Raw genomic sequence first — 13,491 nt, forward strand, 5'->3', positions numbered from 1 at the left:
TGGATAATTAAAGCAAGATGGGGATGCCAGTGGAGCCAGAAGCTGAGAAAATCAGGGTGGCTGGAGATTTCATTTTGGAAAAGTCAAAACCTAAAACTATAGCAGTAGTAAAGCAGATAAAACCAAAAGGTACATATTCACAAAAAAAAAAAAAAAAAAAGCAAGAGAAGGGGCTTGATTAAATTGAACAGAAATGCAAATGGTAAGGAAAGACACACTTGAACTTCTTTGCATATTTTTCCCAAAGAATGTTGATCCCCTGCTCACAAGCTCAAGATTCCAGAGTAAGCCAGGGAGGAGACCGCAGAGGGTGGAGTCCTCTCAGATAAGTGCTTCCCACTACCGGCCACTCCTGCCCCCTCCATGTTTGGGCTTGCAAACACACGCACACACACACAAACACACATAAACATACACACACACCTCTTCTTTGCCCTTTCTTTTCATCTTCTTTCCATTCCCCTCCCATTCTTTTTGCCCTTTAAGCATGGTCCTTGAGAGCTACAGTTGGATTCCAAAATCTGTAAAAAGCCACAAGAGAGGGTGCCAACTAAGACAAGGTTGATATCATCAGACACCAAAGGAGCGGAAAAGAGAGCAAGGCCATGGGGCTGGCACGTTATTGTTTTTAGACAGTGAAAGCCCATCTCGCGGGGACAGACTCATTCATCCAGAACCCCACTGCCAGGCAGGAAAAGTAAGTGGTTTTCTCCTCCCACTGAGAGTCAGATGTGCTCCTCTGAAGGAGCCAGGCAAGCCCGCCACCACTGGATCGCTGAGAGGGTCCCCACACCATTCAAGGCTCCCTGGGAGCTGTCACATCTGCTCCAGCCCTTAGCCACCCCCATCTCATTTGGTCCCCGTCTGTCTCTTCCCCACACACACCAGCCTGCACTGGAGGTGACGAAATGCTCACCACCCTCCCAACCTCACCAGCCGCAACCTGGGGGTTACCACTGTGTTCTGAGCGCTCACTGCCACAGACACCGTCCTAAGCACATCATTAATAGTTTAGCCCTCAAAATTCACCCATTGTTTCCCATTTTATTGATGAGGAGATTGAGACTTGAAAAGGATAATTAACCTCAGTAGATAAGAACTCCCAGAAGGAGAATTCACACCCATGCTTTTAATGTATATATTCTCTACTCCCTTCTGGGGGCCTGGGAATCTCGAGTTAGAAATACCCTCACACCCTTGACTTCCTCTAGCCCTTCTGTCTTCAGTCAGGTCATACATCCAACAAAACATTCAGTAGGCACTTACCATATACGAGGGACTAGGCACTGAAACTGTAGAAGTGAATAGTGCCCTCAAGGACATGGAGAGACAAAAATAAAGATTTCCATTAAGTATAACACGTAGTAAGCCCTTTGCCTGTGGTAGATGCTCGACGCATATTTGATTAAATAAAAATCACTTGAATTAAACCTCCAAAATCATTCCTCTGAGAGTAGGCAGCAAATCAGCATTTCTCTGCACGACAGGCTGAGGCAGGTCAAGGAGAGTGGGAGCAGCGGGATGGGGGCGGGGGCGGGGGGCCCTTCCATTACCGCTGAAACCACAAGCCTGCCCAAAAAACACAAGGAAATATTTTTGACCCCACAGCTAAGAGGATGCACCTCCTGTTATCTGTATCTACACATAAAAACTAGCTTGACAAAGTTCAGTTTCAAATCTCAAGAAAGGCTCCGTGTGTGTGCACGTGTGTTCATGAGTGTGTGTGTGCCAAGGGAGAGATTTTTGTTTAAGACCCTGATGGTTTAAGGTGATTTATAATAGCCAAAGCAACTGTTTAAAGCAAACCCATCCTGCTGGAAGCTAAACAATACCATTTCCACTCAAACAAGCTATAGATGGGATCCCTCAGACTGGAAACTAAGAGTAAAAATATCTTAGTGATCTAGCAAGAAAGTTAAATTAAATGTTCATGTCTGTCCTATGATAGAAGGAAGGAGAGGAAGACCAGCTTCTGGTAGGCAATCCAGAGCCAGCAAAGTTACCTGGCTAAGAATTTGGCACAGAGCTATGAGGGACACACAGGCAGTTCATTATTATTATTATTATTATTATTATTATTATTATTATTATTATTATTATTATTACCCATACCAGGCACTGGGCATTTTCTGCACAACATCTCCTTTAATTTTCCCAATGACCCTATGTAATCCCAGTGTTAGCTGGGACCTCTAGCATCTCAAGATCAAGGGAAGACATTGTAGACCTGGCTTGAAATGGCAAAGGTGCCCAGTTATCTTGACCAGTTCCACCATGTCACTAACTTGAATTAGCATAAGGGATTTGGTGTTTAGAAAAGTGTTCAGTTAAGAAACTGAAATTAAGAAACTACTGATTTTCATGCTATCCATATTTTCTGTAATTTTCTTTTTTTTTTAATTTTCTATTTGAAAAAATGTCAATGAGCAGCTCTTCCTGGAGCATCCATAGTGTGCTTGGCACTGTGCTAGGTGCTGGGAGGCAAGGATGAACACAATCAACCTGGTTCTTACTCCTCTGATGCTTAGAGTCTAGTGAGGAAGCGATGCCAACGAAATCATTACACGGAATCAGCTAAATCATCATAGGCTGGTCTCAGCTCTGCGGTGCTAAGGGAAAAACACAGAAGAGAGTTGTGCCTATGCTTGGTGTAGAGTCTTAAAGAAGATGGCACCATATCCATACTAGCAAGTGTTCGAGGGTAGGGGAGGTACAGGAATCGCAGTGTGAGGGAACCCAAAAGAGAAGAGACCACTCCAAGGAGAAAAGTGGCAGCCGTTCCCCCTTTCTAGTTGGACAGTCTCCCCAGGCTCTGCCCTGCTCAGAACAGGGCTTGGAGACTCTGTGCTTTGTTCTCAAAAGCCAGACGGCTTCCTTACATGGGAGCAATTCAGCTTTGGAAGGCTAGCGTCAGTGCCCAGCGACTGGTTTAACTGAATGTTTCCCTTCTCAATGAATTGCTTTGGCATTATTTAAGCCCAGTCATAATATTGTGGTTCACAGGAAGCTAAAAAGTGACCTTTGTAAGTTGATCAAATCATGAAACTAATGAAAATGGATGGCTGGGGCTTCCAAAGGGGCCTGGAGACAGGCCTCCTCTAGGCTGCTCTGCCCAAGCTCCTTTTCAGGCAAACACTGCTTTTAAAAAATCTATTTTTTGAAGTCTTTCTTTTCTTCCTGGCAGCCATTAATTCATACCAGCCTGGACTAAACCCAGAGGTGTTGCTCTATAGCTTTTGCTGACACATACATACACTGAGTACCATGTGGGTGTTTGTTCCCTAATTCTCTGCCCATCCCAGCCCCACCCACTTCCCCCAGCCAAGTCCCTCAGTGCGCACTTACTCCAAGACCATAACAGCCAAGAAGCTGGGTTTCCTTTCGCTCCTTACCAGCAGAACTGCTCCAGCCTTTTGGAAATGAAAAGAGTTCTCTGGGTGCCAGACTACATGCTCACATTAGCAATTAAGTGGGAGGTAAATCTACAAAAGGAAAGGGTCTGGAGGCCACAGCCTCAAAAGTGCCTTCCCTGTGTGGGAGACAGGATGCTACGAGTGATGTCTCAGCGTCTGGCACTATCACTTACTGGTTGTGTGACAACTGGCAAGTGAGCCTCTGGAAACCTCCACTTTTTCATCTGTAGATGAGGAGAGTAATGGCAGCTACACCAAAGGTAAAAGCCCTTGGATCAACCCAGGACACAGAGACATTGTGCCATGAAGGACAGCAGTGTTGTCATTTCTGCTTAGAATCCTAGAGGAGAATCTACCACGAGACAAGCACAATGGACACTTTGAGTCCTTAGGTTTCAGGCTGGCCTTGCCCTGGGACTCAGGTGTTGCTTCCTGCTCCGTCTGGGAGAATAAAGGACTTCCTGTCTGAGGAACATCAAAGCTGCCTTGTTTGTGCTGCACTGTTTTGATCTGGTTTTGACCTACTTCCCTGTTTCAGGTCTCCTGCTTTGCCTGGCCATGAGGCTGTACTCTTGGTTTGTAACCACCTGCCTTGCTCCTGCCTGCTCCTGGGCTGTCCCTTCTGATGAATGACAGTGCCCTCTCCTCTTTCTCTCTGGCCCTTTTTGTCTGCACCCTGGTCACACCAATGTTCTAGCCTGACGGGTTGGAAAAATAACAGGTCCCTTTTTTCAAATATAGTTTTATATAATTTCTCAGCTTGGGAAATGCTTGTAGAGATTCCAAGGATAAGTGTGCAAGTACCTTCCTGTTGAGGGGCATTAGATTCAAATGATTCAGAAGTGGAATCAAATTCAAGCTGGCGGCCATTTCACTGCCCTGGGGCTCCCCTTTTCTTCACCCAGTCAAAACCCTGAAACAGGGATGCCACAGCTGCTCAGGTAAGACCACCATGGGCCTTGACTTCAAGAAAGATGGTGGAGAAGGCTTCTAAAGGTGGGACCTCTAGTGATTAGTGCTGGATGCATGGTAAGATGAGGAGGCTCTAAAGGAACCTAGTCTGTTTGGCTTCAGTAAAAGAACCAAGTTCAACTTTCGGATGTGTGTGTGTGTTTGAAGGCTGCATGGAGGGATACCAGTCAGTGAGAGGGCCCTCTGACCACAGAGACCAGGAATGAGGGACCATTTTAATTTTAAACTTGACTTTCTTTCCCACTCCTAGTGAATTTTGGAATTCATTCTCTCAGAAACAGTATGAAAGCATACACTGTATTTCAGGGCCTCGAATGCATTCCCAGGTCTAAATAAAATAAAATGAGAAGGTCGAAGTGAGAAAATTCACTTTTCTAATTCCAGCCCTAGGCATTTGATTTGGGGTTCTGCTAAATGCTGAAAGAAGAGAAATGTGGAAAAAATAGAGCAAGCACTTCAGGGCTCTGAGTGAGTGATAGGGGTGTGGGTTGGAAGAGCTGGCCGCCCTGTCCCAGGCTGAGAGAGAAAGTCTATCACAGCTGGCTTATCATGGAAAGGAAATCCTTCACCAGCACAGACTCCCAAATAAAAGCGGTAGAGCATGCAGAACTAAGTTTAAATCCTGGCTCTGCCCCTTGCCAACTGTGTGGTCTTAGGCAACTTATTTCACCTCTCTGAGCCTCAGCTTCTTTGTCTGTAAAATAAAGAAAATAGTGCTCAAAGGCTTGTGTTAGTTTCTAGGGCTGCCATAACAAAGTATCATAGACCAGGAGGCTTAAACAGATAATTTATTATCTCATAATAAACAGGAGGCTAGAAGTCTGAGATCAAGGGGTCAGAAGGTTTGGTCCCTTCTGAGGCTGTGAAGAGGACGCTATCCCAGACCTCTCCCCTGGCTCCTGGTGGTTAGCTGGCACCTTTGACAGTCGTTTGCATGTGGCAGCATTGTCTACATGCCTTCATATGGCATTATCCCTGTGTATATGTCTCTCTGTTCAAATTTCCTCTTTTATGAGGACAACAGTCATATTGGATTAAGGGTCTACCCTATTTCACGGTGCACCTGATCTTAACTAATTTCATCTACAAAGACCCTATTTCCAAATAAGTCACATTCTGAAGTACCAGGGGTTAGGACTTCAGCATATGAATTTGAGGGGAAACAATTGAACCCATAACAGGCTTGTTGTAAGAATTATAAAGTTAGACATTCATAAAAAGAGCTCTTAACATAGTCCCCATTACAAAGTAAGTGTTCAATAAAGGAAGCTATTGCTATTTCTTTCTTTTTTTTTTTTTTTTTGCTAAACCTTCATTTACTAAAGGTTTGTCTTTAACTGGGTCAGATGACTGGAAAACAATCACCTTCCATATATATCAACTATGTCATCTAATCTAGGACATGTGTGTGCACAGGAGGTGGGGGTACTGGGCTGTGGGAACTTCTGTGCTAGGTCTACACAATGTCCATACACGGGCCAGTCCTCCTGGCAAAGGTATGGTTATGGACGTGCATGTTTTGAAAACTATACAGGAAAATCTCTTTGCTCCAAAATCCAATCCCCCTGAAATTTAACCGCAAGAGTCACACAGGATTAGCTGCCAGTCACTCAGAGCTCATTTTGCTTGAAACACAGGACTAGGGAAGGAGGAAGAAGATGTCTTTCCAGGGCCTGAGTCCTGTGGGGGGAAAGCAGGCCTGGTACAAAACTCCTGGGAACATGCCTGAGAGTCGGTTACCTGGAAAGGTAAAGGGACCCAGAGAGAGGAAGTGATTGCACAATAGAGTGACTGTCACCAGCCCTGCAATTTGCCCCTGTAGTAAACCAAGAGGACTGGGCTCCTCTATGCAACCAACAGCGGTTGACCCTAAGGCAGGAGCATGTGCTGAGGCAGCTGAGTCCTGTCCCAGGTCTTCCATGCACTCCAGCCTCCTGGCCATAAGAAGAGGTGAGAGCCCAGGACAAGAAATCCAATCCTGAGGCTGAGGTGCTGCCCCCTGCTCTGCAGCAGCCTTGCTGTGTGACCCTGGACAAAATTCTTTCCCTCTCTGGTCCTCGGTGGCCTCATCTGTAAAATGAGTGGCTGGACTACCTTCTCTCCACAGACCCTGCTGGCCTAACATCCTTTGATATTCTGATTCTGGCTCAGGCCCAGCCCCAAAGTCAGTTAGAAAGAAACTCTGCTGAATTATGAGCGTCATGAGGAATAAGGTGGTCTTCAGCTTAGGCTTCTTTCTGGCTGGACTGCTGCTGTGCTGAGGTTGGGCCTCTGGAGCAGGCTTTTGGAAGGAAGAAAAAAGAAGGAAAGATCATCTGCCTGTATTAAAAAGGAAAGAGCAAAGTGCCATCTGATGAAAAGTGCGTCTCAAGCTTGCCCATACCCATCTTTGAAGCGTGGAAAGGCACTTTCCCTGAATAGTGTGAGTGAATGTGATGAATGAGGCTATTTGATTACCCAGGATGAAACTGGCGAGCCAGGCTCTCTGTGTTTTATTTTGCCTAATGGCTGTAATCAGAAATCACGCCGTCATCTTTTCATAAGTGGGAGCCAGTGGCGAGGCTTACGAGTAGTTATGTGTCTGCAGCTCTTTTGAAGACCCCACTTCTCTCCTGGAGCCTACGGGAGATTGAGAATGCAGAGGGGTTTCTGATGAAGTCTCCACCAACATCAAAGTAATTGGATCACTTTGTCAATTCCGTTAACAGCCCATCAGTTCAATTTCCTTTTGTAAATTTAGAGTCGATAACCAGTACCTAGTACAGTGGCTGGCGTCAAGTTACATGCTTCAAAAATATTTATTAAATGAATTAATCAATGAGGGAATGGAACAATGAGGGAATGCATGAATAATGGATGGAAACCTTGTAGGTAAGGGGGGAAAATATATAGATGAGTTTTTAGCTCTTCGTGTCAAATGGACATAGTTTTTAATAGGACATGAGAGACATTTGTGTTGTAGGATCGAACAGTTTATTCCTTAGTGATAAACACAAAGATGCCTACTCTTTCCCTCACCTGCTGTGTAGACTGAGGGCAGTTGCTCAGCCTTCAGTTTTTTCATCTCTAAAATAAGGATAATAATAGTACCAACCTAGCTCAAAGGAATGGTGGGAAGACGGAATGAGATGGTACGTACGAGCACTAATCTCTCTTTGTGGCCCAGTGTGCTCTGGATTAGGCTGGGTGAGAAGAACTGACCCCACATGTTTGCCACAGATGCACGAGGCAGCTGCCTTTATAGCTTGATTTCAAAGAGCAGATAAGGCCCTTTTCTCCTACACATCATCCCACTGACCTGAAGTGTGCCTAAAATTCCTACTCTTAGAATTCTCTTTGGGCTAAAGCAATGCCCAGGGAAGTCCAACTAGTGACATAAGTTACATGAGAAGGTGAACACATTCAGCCATTAGCCACTTGTTATCTCCCAAACTTGAATCTGCCTTCAAAAGACAGGGCAGTGTGCACAGTCATTAAAGCCTTGGCTTTGGAGGCACTCTGTTCAAATCTAGGCTGTGTTATTTACTAGCTGTGTGACCTTGGGTAAATTACTTAACTTCTCTGAATCTCAGTGTTCTCAGTTATAAATGGCTAATGATATTTGCTTCCTGGTGTTACCATGGAGATAACATGAGATAATGTACATTATTAATACAATTTTTCTCCCACTGAAGATATTCACACGAACATTGTTATGGACTGAATTTTTTGTCCCTGAAAAATTTATATGATGAAGCTGTAATCCCCAATGTGCCGGTATTAGGAAGTGGGGCCATTGGGAGGTAATTAGGTGTAGATGAGGTCACAATGGTGGAGCCTCCATAATGGGATTATCCTCATAAAAGGAAGAAGAGACCAGAGCTCTCTCCTTCTCCATCATGTGAGGATGTAGTAAGAAGGTGGCCGTCTACAAGCCCAGGAGGAGAACCCTCACCCAGAGCCTCACCAAGAGCCCAACCCTCACCAAGAGCCCAACTGGTACCCGGATCTCAGACTTTGATCCTCCATAACTGTGAGAAATAAATGTCTGTTGTTCAAGTCACCCAATCTGTGGCATTTTGTTTTAGCAGCCCAAGCTGACTGATACAAACAAGAAGGTAATTCTCAAAGACTTCCAACAATATCTGGAGCAATAGCAGCATTATTGAAGCAAGTTGCAGCTTCCAAAGTGACCACTTTGAAGGACATCCGTCATCTTCATGTAGCCCTTTTCCCACCCCATACAAATTAGTGTACCTTGACTGGTCCACACTGTAGGTGAACCCTGCTGGAATGCACAGAGGATTAGGGAAAGTCAATTGAAAGAGGTAGTCTGGAAATGGGGGCCAGAGAGATGAATAGGATGGGGTGGGAAATGGGGAGAGAGAAGTTCATTGTTGCTTCCTTGTGACTGACACCAGACAGGAGTCCCTGGTTTACTGTGTCCCCTGCCTCTTCCTCCCTACACTGTTCCCCATCCCTCACCCCCATCTTCTCCCAAAGGGAGCCAAGGACAAAGATTTCTCCTCCTCCTTCAGAAACCGCTGCTTTCAGTTCATTCATTTGCCCCCACATTTTGTCACTCAGGATGCTGGGAGGCTGCTCCGTGTGCCTTGTTCCCCGACCATCACATCAGGGTCAAGGAGGAAGTACCAAGCTAGAGCATCTAAGGGCAAATGAATTCTAGTCTTTTACTGATTTTATAAATCATCTTTCTCTTTTGACTGAAACCTTACCTTACCTCTTTGACCCAGGATAGAATTGAGGACACCACAAGGTCTGCCCACCCAGATATTCCACCTTCACTTTTCTGAGGGACAGCGGGATTCCGGGGGGAGTGGAGAAAGAGACACACACAAAACAACTACATGCAGGGCCATACTTGGGTTGCAGCAGAGAAAAGGGTTAAATGGAGATTTTCTTCTCATATCTTATTGAGATTGTTTTATGGCTCCAATCTCAAGGGAAGCGAGCAGTTTGCACATTTACCGTTTCCTATCAGTCGACCATCTGTAGGCACCACCTTTCACAAAGAGCTTATACATTAACTGGTCACTTTATCATTGTAATATATTTGGAAAATCAAAAACCAGCTGTTATAAAGCTATAAACTAGAGACTTTATTACACACTGTTTATCATTACTTTAGTATTTGAAGATTCATAATGCATGGACTTTGAGATCTATCTGTATTGCCAAGGAGGCCAAAGTTTATTTCCCTAATAATATGCAAATGGAGCCTTTATACCAGGTAATGAATAATCACTTTAGATTAAAGGCTGAATTTTCTTTTAGTGGTACTGGCAGTGCAGCCTTTTGCATGCAGTTAATAATTAATTTAAAGAATTACCACTTCAGTGAGCCCTGCTTACATTATTTATTAAGTGTAATTAAAGTATTTATTAGTCAAGTAATAAATGAGGGACGACCCCCAGCACCTTAACAGTGTTGTAAAATAATCACAGACCATGTTTATCTGCAAAGCAAGACTGAATGAGGCTCAAGTGTGTTCTTAGGTTGTTCAGGATCTTTCGGTGCGTCGTCAGTGTACCTTAACGCTGGGTGCAGGTCTGGCGTGCCCACCTGCTTCTTGGCTTGGTTCAGTCCACAAAAACTGAGTGCCTTGGCTTTTTCTATTGTTGATCTGTGTTTGCTGATTTAGAAGCAAAATAAAGGGGATTTCTTGGTTCAAGCTAATACCCTGAGGCTACCATGTTCCTTGAAGCTTAAAATGGCTGTTCCAACATTGCAATCTTGGAATTTCTTGAAGGGCTGCTGAAAGCATTGCCTATAATTAAGATAACTATATAATTCATTGTCCAAACGAGGACAAAACCAGGACAATTTTTTCAAAAAGGAAAGAGGATGTTATTGATAATAATATATAAATTGAGAAGGTCTAGGCAAAGCAGAACTGAACCTCCGAAAATTAACATGGCTTTTATCCATTCAGCTGGGCTGTTTCTACCAGATTGTGAATATGAGAATCAGTTTCTACTCATGACTTCCACTCACCACACAAGGTCTTAGATAAAACCCTGGACCCCCACCTTCCCTCAATTTTAGGCAACTTGGGGCTCCCCTTGGTCTCCTTCAGGAAACCTTTCCTTGTCCCTCCAACCAGAAATGACCACACTCTCCTCTAAATCCCACCATACTGCTTACACCTCTGTGCATATCTCACTGGCTGGCAGTATCTCCATGTATGTATTTATTTTAAAATCTGTTCTGTGAAGAGACTGCAAACTCTTTGAGGAAAAAGACAGACCGTACTTGTAAATTTTTAGTTCTTTCAACATTCTTCCCTTGGTGCCTCACTAAAAGTGGGTACATAATAAACATTTACTAAACAGGTTTTATAGTTTGGAAGCCCCAACTCTTATCTTTCTAACCAGAAGAGAAGGTAAAATTTCAGTCTGGGATCACTGACCAGAATCTGTAACTGAACAGATGAGCCCATGGAGTGGATGTAAGCAGAGGAAGGTGTGGCCAGCAGGCAGCCATCCCAAGGGCCATTCAAGTCTGCCTTGGAAATCACTTGAGAGTGGAATTACTCACAAATCGACAAAAAAAGTCTGAAGACCCACTCCAGTCTAACTAGTGCCTCGTTGGTCTTAAGGTATCATGCTCAGCCTTTGTTCTCTGAGTCCCTTATTGGGAAAGTTCTCCATCCTATGCTGGCTGAAAGACGAGGATAAAACCTCACAGAGTGTATACAGGTTAAGAGACTTTCCTGAGTTTACCTAGATGACTGGGGCATCTCTGAAAATCCTACTTCCTCATCTATGTGATCCCACCTACCGCACATTCCACCTCCTCTCTGAAGCCTTTTCCTGACTGTCTCTCTGACTATTTAAAAATCCACACTGGGGACTTCCCTGGTGGTCCAGTGGTTAAGAATCCATCTTGCAACGCAGGGGATGCCAGTTCGACCCCTGGTTGGGGAACTAAGATCCCACATGCCATGGGGCAACTAAGCCCACACACCGCAACTACTGAGCCCGTGCGCTCTGGATCCCGCCCGCCACAACTAGAGAGCTCGCGCACACCGCAACTAGAGAGAAGCCCATGCACCACAATGAAGAGCCTGTGAGCTGCAATGAAAGATCCCGCATACCGCAACTAAGACCCGACGCAGCCAAAAACATAAATAAATAAATAGTTTAAAATAAAATAAAAATAAAAATCCACATTTTCTATTCCTCTTGTTTCAACCCTTTGCATCCGTGGGTTGCATAAACCTTTGGCTCTCCAGCAAAGGATGCTGCCTTCTCCTTTTCCTACACTTCCCCACAGTGCTGGGCATGCAGTAGGTGCTCAGCAGTGAAGAAAGGAGAACCAGACCTTATCCAGCTTTTCCTGAACCCTGCTTTCTCCCCCCTCCTGCCTCCACCCTCACTCACTTCCCAGGATCCCACATGAAAGGTATTGTCACTTATCAAAAGATGTGACCATATTACAAAGGAAAGGAAGTGATGTGAGGTCAAAGTTAAAGGGCCTGACTGGCATTTGAGAAAGCAAACTCAAAGAATCAAGCTTCACGTTTAAAAATAGCCAACACTACTAAGTCCAAACTTGTGGGCTTATAAATTGATTTGTCTTTGGGCCCTTTACAGAGCTCTTTCTAGGCGACCGACAGGTTGGCCGTATATCATGTGAGCTCAGGCCTCCTGCTGTGGCAGCCTGCTCCTGACCTCTTAATCAAGCGGAGTGCTGGGCACGGAGAGGAGATATGCGATCACTTATGGAAACGCCCAGCTGGCGTCGCTCCCACAAACCATCTGCCTGTCTCGCTATGGTCAGACTGACTGTCTGCTAATGCCCCCTTCTCCAATGAGCCATTTATATATTTCCTCAGCCTTTTTTAAAGTGGAAAACAAATAGCATTATTGGATGTGCTCTGCTTGGCTGCAGCTGTGAATCACAAAGTTGGAAATCAGTCCAAGATAGAGTCAGACATCACATTCTTTACTTGGTTGGGGAGAAGTCCAAACTGCTGATCTAGCCTCATTTGGTGTCTGATATTTTATTTATCTATAAATTTGACATGGCTCTGTTAGGAAACATCTTGCTATTGTGCATTTTCCCATTCTTTTTGTTTCCAAAAGGAAGGAGCTTTTGCTTTAGTTGGAACCCAGGGTCAAGATTTCTTCTTGGCCTTGTCAGGAGGTAATCAGTGTAAAGGCAATACAACGTGAGGGTTACATGCAGCTGGTAGCAGCAGGGATGGGAGAGGGGTAATAGAGATTTGGCATAATTCCCCTTGGCTCTTTGTTACTTACCAAAGTCAGTAATAGATAACAAATACAGAATAGTGGGCAGAACTAGATGAACCTGGGTGAGAACTTTGCCCATCATCATCGTTCCACTCAACTAGGATTGAATGAGTACTGCTGGGGAGGACAACCTCATGCCCTCTGAGTAGAGAACACACAATCCCTATGTCTGCAAAGTAACATTCTGACAGTCAGTTAATCAGCCAATCAGCAAGTCAATATTGACTGTATCCTCTATGCCTGTTTTAGTTTGAGTTCCCCCAGAAGCAGACCTAAGGTAATGATGTGAGTGCAAACCATTTAGTTGGAAATCACAGGTAACACCAGGAGAGAAACAGGGCAAGTAATACGGGGGAGAAGAGGCAGTGAATAATGGCAACATCCTTTATTTAGCCAGCTACTGCTGTGTGCCACTGGAGCCTAACTCATGAGGAAACTCTGGGAAATGGTGCAAAACACATGACTCACAACCATTTCAAGCAGTGAGGGAGTTGGGGTGTTTATACAGCAACTCCCAAGAGTCATTGATTTGAGGGTTATTTCTAGGGGGGGATAACTCTTTGAAACTCTAGCCCCCCATGTATTCATAGAGCAAGCTTTCCTTCACTGAGGCTGAAGGAAGGAGAGCCTTCAGGCACAGAAATGCAAAAACTAGCAGTTGTAAGTTAGCTGGAGCCCACTGAAGGGTCCAAGGAACATGGGTGTGGCCCCGAAAGCACCTGTTGCAGAGCCAATCCCTAGATGAGGGGCTTTGGGGGAAACCCAAAGAAGATACACTTTCTATGCTCATCGTGCAATCAATTTGGGAGGATAAAACTATTAGAAAGCAATCTAATAATCAAGCACTGAGT

Source organism: Balaenoptera musculus, chromosome 14 (assembly GCF_009873245.2).
Source record: "Balaenoptera musculus isolate JJ_BM4_2016_0621 chromosome 14, mBalMus1.pri.v3, whole genome shotgun sequence".
NCBI lineage: Eukaryota > Metazoa > Chordata > Mammalia > Artiodactyla > Balaenopteridae > Balaenoptera > Balaenoptera musculus.